The following is a 14,462-nucleotide window of genomic DNA, read 5'->3' as shown; positions in this document are numbered from 1 at the left end:
AAAAGAGGAACCAGACTAAAGTGTTCTAGCACAGAGCCTGAGGGGCTGATGCTACCTGCCTGCAGGCGGTTGATCTTTGATCTTCTGGCTTCTCCTGACAGGGAGTGGTGCTCCCCTGCCTATTTTTGCAACTTCCCTCAGGGAGTGACATATCTGCCTAGTAAATGGCCAAGTGGCTGAATCTTTGCCGCTTCCCACAACACTCTGTATTGATCATCATCCTTCAATTACATACAACTAAACAAAGATGCAGATAAAACTCATTACACAGGCACTCATGAGCCAGACCTTGACATGTTCATCTCTCATTACTCCCTTCTACATATTTCACTATTACAGAATAAGTTAGAACCCTCTCATTTTATCAAGAGTTTTTAGAACCCAACTGTTAATAAATTGTACAACTATATCATTATTTACTAAGAATGAATAATTGAAGATCTTACAAGTATTTTTTCCTCTACTCAAAATTAAGAATTGGGCCTGCCCAGTAGTCCTCAAAACTGTCAAGTCCATCAAAGATAAAGATAATATTAAGAAAATATAAAACTCAAAATAACTCTAAGGAAACATGACAACTAACTGTCATATGTGATCTAAACAGGGTCCTAGATCCCCCCAAAAAAGGCACTAGGTAAAAACTAAGGAAATCTGAAGAAAGCATAGACATTAGTTAGTAATAACACATAAATAATGTTTCATGAATTGTAATAAATGTGCTATCCTAATGTTAGATATTAGTAATCGAGAAAATAATGGGCAGGTCTATATGCGAATTCTCTGTACTATCATCACAACTTTTCTGTAAATATAAAACTATTGTAAACATGGTTTAAAGAAGAGATGGTAGAATGCACTTAAGTGCATTGAGCTAATGTATTTATTTCTCCTTTCACTTTGTTCAAAATATTTTTGAAAGTCCTTAAAAACACATGCATTGCTTCCATGTCTAATCTTGAGCATAAATGTAAATTCCTAGATACTACAGAATACTGATTATAATAAACAATAAAAATAACCTTAACTATTTCTTGAGTTCTTGGTACAGTACCAGAAGTTTCCAGGTCTTTATTTAATCTTTATCATCAATCATCTTAAATAAGATATCCAGCACTCAACCAAAAATTTCTAAGAATAAGATGAGGCAGGATTAAATACCTGAAATCAGTGTAAAAATGAATCAGTCAAGCAGACCCACACATCTGATACAGAAATTGGAGTTTGCAGAAAAAGACTAAAATAATCTTGGTGAAAATTCAAACAAAGAACAGACAAATAAAATAGAGGAAGCAAGTAAAAATATAACAAGAATACTGTGATCTATATAAAAAGAATCAAACTGACATTCCATAACTAAACAAAACATTTATAAATAGATATTAATGCATGGTTTTAATAGTGTTCATGGTGGTTAAACAGTATTTGTCTCATTCAATATGTCTTCTTAGCAACCAACAGCAATGTCTAACACATAAGAATTGTTCTTCAATACATTTTCTTCTGAATACATAATAAGATTGTGTTATTAAACTCAAATTATAAATAAGGAAACTGGGGTAGGGAGGGTAAATAATGCGCCAAAGGATCATAGTGCATTTAGTGGCAGAGCCAGGATGCAAAGCCATATATATGACCACATACTCCTACAAACCAAGACACACTCTAATACTAAAGAATACTGGTGGTTACTTAATAGATTATAAAATTTAGTTACAGTATTATTTTTCAGAAATAGTATGTATCTTGATTTAAAACACAAAAAACTGTTTTCAGTATATATTGAAGGGCATGTAGCTAGCTCATTAATTTTGCTTTATAATTTATTAGATGATTAAAAAAATATTTCCTTTAGTTGTTACCTTTCCATCAATTCAATGAAAAGTTATTATGAGTTAAAAGTCTTTTTGTCTTAACTCAAGAAATTAGTCTGTTTCTCCTTCCAATTTGGTCATATTTAACACTGTCTTTGTGAAAGTCTTTGCTGGCGTCACTGCTAGAAGACAACAGTAAAATACTATCCCATCAAAGTATAATTTTCGAAAGTGAACACAGGATACTCTTACTCATACAGAAGGGACATGTATCAAAGATTTTACTTGACTCATTAACAAACAAGGAATCATTAAGACAGTAACAGTGATTCAAGGAGCGTTTGAGGCTGATAAGGCTTAAAGGCTCAATTTATAAAATCTTTTAAAAATTGATACCAATTCTTCACAAATGGTTCCAATATATATATATTTATATAAACATATATATATACATATATATGGAGTTTACCTAAAAAATGCAATGTTGGTTTATCATCTCCCAAACAATATAATACACTGCATCAATAGAATAAAGGAAAAAAAATCACACAATCATCTTAAAAAATGCAGAAAAAACATTTGACAAAATCCAATAACCATCATGATAGAAACTCACAACAGCCAGAAAGAGAAAGTCACTAATTCATTTTAGAGGTGAATAAAGGACATCCATTTTAAAATCATAGCTAACAATTTTCTTTATCCTGAAAACTTTCTAGGATTAGGAACAATACAAGGATGGGCTTCTATTCAGCACAGTACTAGAAGTTTTATCAAATAATTTGGCAAGTAAAAGAAGTAAAAGCATTCATATTGGAAAGTAAGAAGTAAAACTATTTCCACTTGTAGATGAAGTGATCATGGATACAGAAAATCCTAAATTCCACTAAAAATTAGCAACATGATGTTTAATTTTTGTCAACCTGACTTTGTTATGGGATGCCCACGTTAAACATTTTTTGGGGTGTGTATGTGAAGGTATTTCCATATGAGATTAGGATATTTAAATTGGTGAACTCCATAAAGTAGACTGCCCTCCCTAGTTGTCACTCAACTAAGTGGACATGAGCCAACCCAGTGAGGACCAGAATAGCACAAAAAAAGATGAGAGGAAAGAGTAAGAATATATATACTTGTTTGGTTTCCAAGGAGAACTCTGACTAACACAGCACTAATAATGGCTATAACCAGTTTATAGGGCATAAGACCAATACACAATACTCAATTGTATTTCTATACACATATATAAAACAATGAAAAAATGGAATCAAGAAAATAATTATATTTAATAAGAATCAAAATACAAATTAGACTTTATTTGTCAAAAATGTGTGGTACATATGTTATGAAAATAGAACAATGATAAAAGAAACTAAATAAGACATAAATTAATAGAAAGACAGCCCATAATCCATGATTATGAACTAGAAGACTTATTATGAGAATAATGATACTCCCCAAATTGGTCTACAGCTTCAGTGCAATCCTTGTCAAAATTGTAGCAGGTTTCTTTGCAAAAATTGGCATACTGACTCTCAAATTCGTATGAAAATCCAAGGGAACCAGAATAGGCAAAACAGCCTTAAAAAATAAGAATAAAGTTGGAAGGATCACATTTCCTGATTTTTAAAACTTATTATGAGCTGTGGTAATCAAGATGTGTGGCACTGTCATAATAGTACACATACAAACCAATACAACAGAACTGACAATTTAGATAGAGCCTTAATATTTATGTACAACTGGTTTTTTGACAAGGTTCCAAGACAATTCCATAGAGAAAGAATACTCTCCTCAACAAGTTATGTGATAACTGAATATCAATATGCAAAAAAATGAAGTTGATCTCTATGTCACCATACATAAAAATTAACTAACAATAGATTATAGACCTAAATGTTAGAGATGAATCTATATAAGTCTTAGAAGATAATACAGGAATAAACCCTCAAGACCTTGGATTAGGCCATTGATTTAGATATGACAACAAAACCACAAGCCACAAAAGAAAAAGTAAACTGGATTTCATCAGAATTTAAAACTTTTATACTAAAAAGAGCACCACCATGAAAGTTAAAAGGCAACCCACAGAACAGGAAAAACTAATATATATAAGAAATTTTTATCTGATATATATAAAGAACATTTATAACTCACTAATCAAAGACAGTCAATTAAAAAATGAACGATGGTTAAAAAAAAAAGAACAATGGTTTAGTATAAAAAATTCTCCAAAAATACAAATGGCCAACAGGCACAAGAAGTGTTGCTATACATCATTATCTTTAAGAGAAATGCTAGACAATATAATGAGATACCACTTAGTATGTACTTGGATGGCTACAGTCAAAAAGACATACAGTAAAAAATGTTGACAAAGATGTAGAGAAATTGCAACAATCATACTTGTTGACAAGATTGAAAAATGGTGTCTCTGCTTTGGAAAATAGTTTGGCAGTTCCTCGCAAGATTAAAAATAGAGTTGCCATATGATTCAGCAATTCTACCCTTTGGTGTACACCCAAGAAAATTTACATTTGTCCATATAAAATTTCATACATTAATGTTCAAAATAGTGTTATCCCTAATACATAAAATGTGGAAGCAACCTAAATGACCATGACTAACGAAGGGCTAAAAAATGTGATATATCCATATAACCAGATATTATTTAGAAATAAAAAGAAATGAAGTAAAGATATTTTCTAAAATAGAGCTGAACCTTAAAAACATTATGCCATGTGAAAGAAGCCATTTACTAAAAATCACAAATTATGTTTTCATTTATTGGAAATGTCAAGAATAGGTAAAACTAAAGAAACAGAAGGCAGATTGGTAGTTGCCTACAGCTGGGGATCTGAGAAAAACTGGCAAATTTCTGCTGGCATGTTTGGGATTATAAAAATATGCTTACTTTAACTGAAGTATAGTTACTTTTCTGAACATATACTCACCTTCACTGAATAATAGTACACTGGCAAATTGTATGAGATATTAATTTTATCTCAATAAGGTGTTATATTTTTAAAAGTACACTTACATGACTAAAAATTATGTAGGGGATTTTAAAGAGAAATACTTCAATACAATTGCTAGATAAGATACAAAACTAGGCAATATCCTGGAAAGCAATAAAACATAACTCTTGTAATTATCTTTTATACTGAAGAGGAAAAATATGCATTTCTACTGCACACAAATATAAAAGTTAAGAAGTCTGAACTTTTTTTAAACTTTATTCTTTTAAGTAATCTCTATATCCAATGCAGGGCTCAAACTCATGACCCTGAGATCAAGAGTCATATACTCCTCTGATTGACCCAGCCAGGCACCCCTGAGATTTGTTATTTTTAATTTTATTTCCAGTATAGTCAACAATGTTATATTAGTTTCAGGTATACAATTTAGTGATTCAGCAATTTCAGATGTTACTCAGTGCACATCAAGATAAGAGTACTCTTGATCCTCTTCACTTATTTCGCCGAAGCTTCCCCACTTCCCCTCTGATAGCCATTTGTTTGTTCTCTATAGTTAAACTCTATTTTTGTTTTTTCTGTCTTTTTTTCTTTGTTCACTTGTTCACTTTCTTAAATTACACATACAAGTGTAATCATATAGCAGTTGTCTTTCTCTAATTGGCTTATTTCACTTAGCATTGTTCTCTCTAGATCCATCCATTCCAAGTGGCAAGATTTCATTATTTTTTATGGTTGAATAATATTCCCGTGTGTGTGTGTGTGTGTGTGTGTGTGTGTGTGTGTGTGTGTAACAAATATTCATCTGTTGATAGACAACTGGGCTGCTTCCATAATCTGGCTGTTGTAAATAATGCTGCAATAACTACAGGGGTACATATATCTCTTTGAATTACTGTTTTAGTATTCTTTGGGTAAATACCCAATACTGTGATTACTGACTCAAATTATAGCTTTCTAAAATATTTTTTAATGTTTATTTATATTTGAAAGAGACAGAGCACAAGCGGAAGAGCAGAAAGAAAGGGAGACACAGAATCTGAAGTAGGCTCCAGGTTCTGAGCTGTCAGCACAGAGCTCAATGCAGGGCTAGAACTCACGAACCATGATACCATGGCCTGAGCCAAAATTGGATGCTTAACCAACTGATCAACTGAGACACCCCATGGATCAAACAATAGTTCTGTTTTTAAATTTCCAAGGAACCTCCATACTCCATACTTCCACAGTGGCTCCACAAGTTTGCATTCCCATCAACAGTGCACAAGGGTTCCTTTTTCTCCACATCCTCATCAACACTTGTTTGAGTTTCTGATTTAGTCATTCTGACAGGTGTGGGGTTATATCTCATTGTAGTGTTAATTTGTATTTCCTTGACGAAAAGTGATGTTGAGCATCTTTTCATTTGTCTGTTCACCATCCATATGTGTTCTTTGGAAAAATGTCTGTTCATCATTTTGGCCCATTTTTTAATTGTATTAATTGTATTTTTTGGTGTTCATTTGTATAAGTTGTTTTTATTTATTTATTATTCCCCCTAAGTTTTTATTTAAATTCTAGTTAGTTAACATGCAGTAATATTAGTTTCAGGTATGGAATTTAGGGATTCATCACCTATGTACAATACCCTGTGTCCATCACAAGTGTCCTTCTTAATATCCACCACCTATGTAACCCATCCCCCCAACTCTCATCCCTCCAGTAACCATCAGTTTGGTCTCTATAGTTAAGAATCTATTTCTTGGTTTAATAATCTTTTTCTGTTCTCCCATGTTCATATGTTTGGCTCTTGAAATTCACATATGAGTGAAATGATACAGTATTTGTCTTTCTCTGACTGACTTGTTTCATTTAGCATAATACACTCTAGCTCCGTCCACATTATGCAAATGGCAAGTTTCATCCTTTTTATGGCTGCATAATATTCTACTGCCTAAATAAACCACACCTTCTTTCTCCATTCATTAGTCAATGGACATTTGGGCTCTTTCCATAATTTGGCTATTGTTGATAATGCTGCTTATAAGCATCAGTGTGCATGTATCCTTTTGAATTACTACTTTTGTATCCTTTGGGTAATAACCTTGTAGTGCAATAGCTGGGTGATAGGGTGGTTCTTTTACCTTTTCTGAGGAACCTCCATACTGTTTTTCGGAGTAGCTGCACCACTTTGCATTCTCAACAACAGTGTAAGAGGGTTCCTTTTTCTCCACATCCTTGCCAATGCTGTTTCTTGTGTTGTTAATTTTAGCCATTCTGACAGGTGTGAGGTGGTATGTCATTGTACATTTGATTTATATTTTCCTGATGATGAATGATGTTGAGAATCTTTTCATGTGTCAGTTAGCCATCTGTATGTCTTTGGAAAAATGTCTATTCATGTCTTCTGCCCATTTTTTAATTGGATTATTCATTTTTTGGGTGTTGAGTTTGATAAGCTCTTTATGACTGTCTAAAAAATCCTATTGCATAATTAGAAGTATCCTAGTAATATAAAAACACTATCACAAGAAAAAATGTCCATTGTAGATTACTTTTAAGGATATTGGAGGGGATGGGGTGGCTCAGGCGGTTAAGCGTCCAACTCTGGCCCAGGTCAGAATCTCATGGTTCGTGGTTTCGGGCCCTGCATCAGGCTCTGTGCTGACAGCTCAGAGCCTGGAGACTGTCTTCTAATTCCATGTCTCCCTCTCTCTTTGACCCTCCCCTGCTCACACTGTCTCTGACTCTCTCAAAAATAAATAAAATATTAAAAAAAATTTTAAGGATGTTGGAGGGGAGGACACAGAAAGAACAGAACCTAATTAAATGACTAAAGATCCTCTACAACAATACTGATTATCTTATGATCCTCATATTTCATTTTAAGACTGCATGTAAAATGATGATCCAAGAAGAAAAAAAGATATGTTTGAAAAACACAATAAACAAAACACTTAAAATTACACTTATGGGGACTCCTGGGTGGCTCAGTCGGTTAAGCATCCGACTTTAGCTCAGGTCATGATCTCATGGTTTGTGAGTTCGAGCCCCACATTGGGCTCTGTGCTGACAGTTCAGAGCCTGAAGCCTGCTTCAGATTCTGTGTGTCCTTCTCCCTGCCCCTGCCCCACCCCTTCTCTGTCTCTCAAAAATAAAATAAACATTAATTTTTTTAAATTACACTTATTGGTCATGATTTGCTATAGTTGTCAAAGTATGAGGCTTGATCTATCACAGCATATCACTGACAATAAAATTGTGTAGTATTTCTTCAACAATATCATAATTCCAAGTATAGCTCTTACACCAAAATAAAACTCTAGGAGACTAATGCTAGGAATTACTGAATATTTCTTAAGTAATCAGTACAATGGGATTTGAAAAAAGAAAAGGGAAGGGAAGAAAAGGTAAATATATGCTCCATGACATCAAGATGTTTTGGAGCAGAGTGAAGAATCATTTCAGGATGAGGTTTACAACCTGCTTTAAGCTGGTGGCAAAGTGATTCTGAAGTGACAGGACTAAGAGATGAGTGGGAGTGGCATACAAGTTATGCTGGACTGACATGAGTGAATAATTTTAAAAGTTCAGAATTGTCTTGGCATAATGGTTTGGACAACTGGCTGTTGTTCATTGACTCATATGCAAAATGATGACTAGAAGATATATTTTGAATGTGTTTGGACCAAATTATGGAAAATTTTGATGTCTAATCTAAAGGTTTAGTATTTCATTGAAGCTTTTTTAATAGAAGGGTGCTGGTATTAAAGAAATAATTGGGAAGATATTGTGTAGATGCTGTAAAAACTTTCAGAAAGGCAGTGGAAAAATAGGGAAAGTAAAGAAGAAAACATAATGCCTAAAAAAAAAACCAAATGCACTAGCATGTATCACTGAATACACAAACATGTTTTGAAAACAGGCAAGCCAACATCAAGCAATGATTCAGAAGTCACCTTTGTATTCTACCTCTCACAAATAACTCTGAAGAAACGGTAGAGGACTCTACTGTGTAGGAAGCTGGGTACTCTGAGTCAAAGACATTCAGCAAACTGTTAGAAAGGGAACACCTCCTCAATTTTTCCCATCAAGAACTCGAGATCAATATCAATTTTTTTCTCTCATAGTAAGTGGGAAGATTTCTTCAGTTCTCTTTCTAAACTAGAGGTTTGACTCCTATTCTGTGAGTTCTTAAACCTTTCTAAAAGCATAGGCTCTAAAATTTAAATTTAGAAGGGCACTTTAAAGATACACAAGCAGTCTCCTTCTAGAAAATACACAATCACTTCAACTGGTTTCTTCATGTTCAGCCATTCACAAGCATTTTAGTCTTCCATTGTGAGAAGAAAAATATACGGGGTTATGTTAGAAGGGATAAATATTAAATATCTGATCTTTTGTGCACAGATTTGTTTTCTGTATAAAGCATGAGGACTTTTACTCCTTCTTTAAGCAAAAGTCTAAAACACAAATGATGTTTGACATGTTTACTGTTTCTATATCAACACAAAAGAATAGGCATTGAATGTTCTCTAGTCCATTAACTTACTCATATTTCGCAGGTGTTGAATTTTCTACTACTCACTGGAGTTTTTAAAGCTTGTTCAAAGATACAATATGTGCTATTTTCATGTGGGTTAATTTTAAGACAACTTAAGTTTTATTCTTTGCTTTTTATTTTAAAGTTATAGCTTGAAATTGCATTAGTGTCATCTTTCTACAATTTAATGGTTTTAAAGTCATTATCAGGAAACATGAGAAACTCACAAGCCAGCAATCATCTCATATGTTGTAACAAATTTAACCAATAGTCCTATCATATTTGGCCCTTTATATCATCACAACATTATCAAAACAGCTGGTGGATTTATTTTAAAGTGTTCTTGCTTTTTCCAATGAGAGTTTTCACAGATGGAAGCACCCTTCCAAGATAAACTCCAATCTGTTGTATTTAAAAACTACTTGGGAAACTTCAGTAAGTTTGCATGTGTGAGAAGGGTGAGTTAACATTACTTATATGTCTAGACTGAGCTGTCTAATAGTAAGTTTGCTAATGTACATTAATTTAATACAAATGTCCCTAATAGCACATACAGAAAGTATAGGCACAGGGAACACTGGCAAGCTGTCACCATCTCTTAGTAAAAAACCCATAGGTCTTCATACATTTGGCAAACGAGAGTAGGAATGTATCATTAACAGGACACACAAAAACTCCTGTCTTCACAGCATTCACCCTCTTTTTGAGACAAATGCAGACAGAATAGGTTTGGCTCGTTTTACTCTGAAAACCCTCCCTTCACATCTCAGACATACTAAATTATAGAAAGGCTTCGCACAATATGATTAGAGTTTAGAACTAAGAATTAACTTTCATCTTATGTAAACTGAATGTGTAAGGAAAGAATTATTCTTGTAGAAAATAATTTTTTATCTGACCTTGAGATGCTAACCTAGGAAATACATGTGAATGTGCACACAGGTGCACATGAAGGTTTTGGAGTCATGTACTTCAGGATTTAAATCCTGCTTATATCATACCAGGGGGGAAATAGAGTATCTCTTAACCTCAGTTTCATCACTTGAAAAATGCAGATCGTAATTCCTTCTTAATTAGTCATATTTACACTAAGTATTTTTCTTAATTCGACACAGATAGCATGCCTAATGCATTATGTAACATAGATCTAGCTAAAAAGGTTTTTCTTAAAATGTTAATTCTAAGAGTTTAAGATTTTAAAGTTTATTAAAGAAAACTCATGCTAGGAAATAGAATAAGAAAGGCAGAAAGAAGGAAGTAAAAACTATACAAAGAAAAACTATCATCAATATATTAATCCATAAGAAGAAATGGCATGAATCCATGTAAAGGGAGGATTCGTTATATACCTCACAAAAATGTAAAAATATCACTTCAACTTCTCCTATTATCTGGACCATATCCACTTTTAGGTGATTTGAAAAGCTATTAACTTTCTCCATGAGCTAGTTAAAAAAATTTAGTGTATATGTGCAGAAGTATTGCATTTATGAATCATCAAGTATTTTTTGGACATCTACTACATGACACTCTTGGTGACCACTAGATATGCATAAAGAATCAGTAGTGTTGCCTCTAGATTGTTTCCACTGATTTAAATAAAACTTTTCATCTATACCAAAAATCTATCCTTTTCATACTTTGTATCATTGTACAAATGATAATTCCTTTATAAACCTTTACTAATATTTAAGCCATGTTCCAACTAGAAGCACAAGGCCACAATGGTCTTTGCTCTATACTTTTTTGGTCATTGCATTTGTTAATATACATTTACAGTAGTTATATTTTTTATGACATGTGTCTTTCATTATTTTTCCAAAAATTTTCTTGAGGTCTAAGATGATCCATAATCTATATATTCCTTGTTGATAAGCAGGTAGTGGAATATACGACTAGAAATTCAAGTGATTATCATATATATTTTAATATAAAAAACATTTCTACAAAATTTTAAACAAAGTGCTTTGCCATTTGAGGATTCCCAATTTAAAGCATTTAAAGTACATAATGCAAATATCTCCTATAGAAATTTAAAACCCACTGTATCCAGAGAAAATATAATAGAATGTGCAATAGATATTGTAAGAAATTTATATAGGTATTTTCTTTTCATTCCAAGTAGGTTATTAAGAAATATGAAAATAATAGGATGCAAGATTATTTTACTTAGTTGCATGATAGAGTTTGTGCATAATAATATAACGTAATTGAGATATAATTTCTTCAAGAAGATAGGATTCCTTTCTAGATCCAAATCAAATATAGAAAAATATATGTTAAGAGTTGATGATCATTAAAACTTAAAAAAGGCAAAAGTAGAAATCTACACATATCATTTATATAGCTCATTTAACTTGCAAACAAATGAAAATGTTTTAATATGAGAAATTACTAAAGGTGAAATAAAATTAATATTGATAAAATATCCCATATATCTATAGTACTCCCCTATAATCTGTGGAGGACATATTCTAAGACCTGCAGTGGATTCCTGAAATCATGGATAGCCATGAACTCTATATATGATTTGTTTTTCCCCATACACACATATTTAAAATAAAGTTTAATTTATAAATTAGGCATAGTAAGAGGTTAATAATAACTAATAATAAAATAGAACAATTATAGCAGTATGCTTCAAAAAAGTTATGTGAATGTGATCTCTCTCAAAATATTTTATTGTACTACACTCACTCTTCTTGTGATAATATGAGATGACAAGATGTCTACATGTTGAGATGAAGTGAATAACACAGGCATTTGATGTAGCATTAGGCTACTATTGACTCTCTGATGGTTTATCAGAAGGAACATAGGCTTCCCAACAGCAGTTGACCGTGGATAACTGAAACCATGGAAAGTGAAGCTGATGATAAGGGGTAGGGGAGTACTATACAACATAAAATATTTTTCTCTAATTTTATATTATAACACCTCACTGAGATTAATTTTCCTTTCAACCCAACTAGACTGTAGATATTTTCAAAGGTAACCAGAATTATAGCTTAAATATGATTCCTTTAACTTGGACAGGTTAAAAATATACACACATTGTATACTAAAAGGGCATTGGATGTCTAGGAGTTTGAGGTAGAAATTTAGTATCTGGTTGTATTATTTCACTTCATAGATCTTCCTCTTCTAAAGATGTTATACTATCAACAAAGTTACATCATACATGTTACTGACTGCTCAAAAATATAATTGAGAATTACTCCATCTCAATTTAAAATATAATGGTTACTAATATTTGGCAACACAGAGAAAATCTGGGGGGGGAGGTTTGTTCTTTCTTTCTTTGTTTTAAAAAATAAGTTGTTATATTAGAAAACAAAAAAAAGATTCAAGTCAATTAAATTGCTAGCAAAGTTTAAATACATTTACAAGTATACTTCAGAGATATTGCAGGTTCTGTTCCAAACTACTGTAAGAAAGCAAACACCTCACAATAAAGTGAATCATATGAATTTTCTGGTTTCCCAGTGCATATAAAGGTTATGCCTACACTATATACCATAGTTTATTAAGTGCAAAAGTATTATGTCTAAAACAACAATGCACATATCTTAATGTAAAAAAAAACTTCATTAATAATAAATGTTAACCATTATCCATTATTCCAGTGATAACTGACCACAGATTACCAAAAAATAATAATAAAAAGGTTTAAAATATTGTGAGAATTACAAAATATGACAGAGACATGAAGTGAACAAATGCTGTTGGAAAATGGTGCCAACAGAGGTGTTCAATGCAGTGTTCTCACAAAATTTCAATTTGTAAAAGAATACAATATCTGTGAAGCACAATAAAGCAAAGTGCCATAAAAGGAAGTGTGCCTATATATTCTGAACAACAAATATATGCAATAGGAAAATTATAAATTGTAGGTGAAAGAAAGCTCAAATTATCTCACTCTAAGTAATCTTATCCAAAACAAGATTTAAATCAACAGATTCAGTGATTGTTGTAGAATATTATATGTTTAATAACTTACAAGGACAAAATTTCATTTTTTACAGTATTAGCAACAGACTATAATTTAACAGTATCTTCTTTTCTTCAAACAAAATGAGTCAAATTATTTTGTTAGGGTTTGCTCTTCATTGACAAGAATGAGATTTTTTTTTTTTAATTTTTAAATGTTTTTATTTATTTTTGAGAGACAGAGAGAGACAGCGCAAACAGGGGAGGGTCAGAGAGAAAGGGAGGTACAAAATCCGAAGCAGGCTCATGACCTGAGCGAAGTCGGACGTTTAACCCGACTGAGCCACCCAGGCACCCAGAATGAGATTTCTTAATTGACAGATAATGCATTGTTTACCATGCTGGATTATTATATCGTGGCTCACAAAAGCAATTGTACAGTCGTTACACATAAATTTACCAGAAAAGTCTCTACCCCAAGTCTATTAATTTAAACCCACTACTACTTTCAAAATTCAAGCTAGTTTTGATTATAATAATTTAGCTACATTTTTCAATTTGCCAATTTTCCGAAAACTAAAACTAAATTTCCTTAAGATGAAGACTACTGTGTTACATATTTTACACACAATTTGAAATGTTAAAAGCACTTATTAAACTATCATGATAGAAATATGTTGCTTATATGTATATATAGATATAATATCCTCTATATTTTATATCCTATATTTTACATTTATACTTCATATACTTTATTTTTAATTTTGATTTTATTCATTTTTTTGTTTGTTTCAATTTTTACTTAAATTCCAGTTAGTTAACATATAGTGTAATATTAGTTTCAGGAGTAGAATTTAGTGCTTCATCACTACATATAATACCCAGTACTCACAAGTACCCCCCTTAATACCCATCACCCACTTAGCCCAGCCCCACCCACCTCCCTTCCAGCAACCCTCAGTTTGTTGTCTATAGTTAAGAGTCTGGTTTATGGTTTGCCTCTTTTCTTTTCCCTATGTTCATCTGTTTCATTTATTAAATTCCACATATGAGTGAAATGACATGGTATTTGTCTTTGACTGATCTATTTATCTTCGTATAATACACTCTAGGTCCATCCACACTGTTGCAAAACACATAATTTCATTCTTTTTACGGCTGAATAATATTCCACTGTATATGTAAATCACACCTTCTTTCTCCATTCATCAGTCAATGGACATT

General features: G+C 32.4%; 1 protein-coding gene across 1 annotated transcript in view; it reads right to left on the bottom strand.

The window, feature by feature from the left end:
• Window positions 1–14,462, bottom strand: part of DPYD (dihydropyrimidine dehydrogenase) — an 806,753-nt gene that overhangs the window by 602,874 nt on the left and 189,417 nt on the right. The window lies entirely within an intron of this gene.

Source organism: Suricata suricatta, chromosome 8 (genome assembly GCF_006229205.1).
Source record: "Suricata suricatta isolate VVHF042 chromosome 8, meerkat_22Aug2017_6uvM2_HiC, whole genome shotgun sequence".
Classification (NCBI taxonomy): domain Eukaryota; kingdom Metazoa; phylum Chordata; class Mammalia; order Carnivora; family Herpestidae; genus Suricata; species Suricata suricatta.
This window is presented reverse-complemented; position numbering and strand designations above follow the sequence as displayed.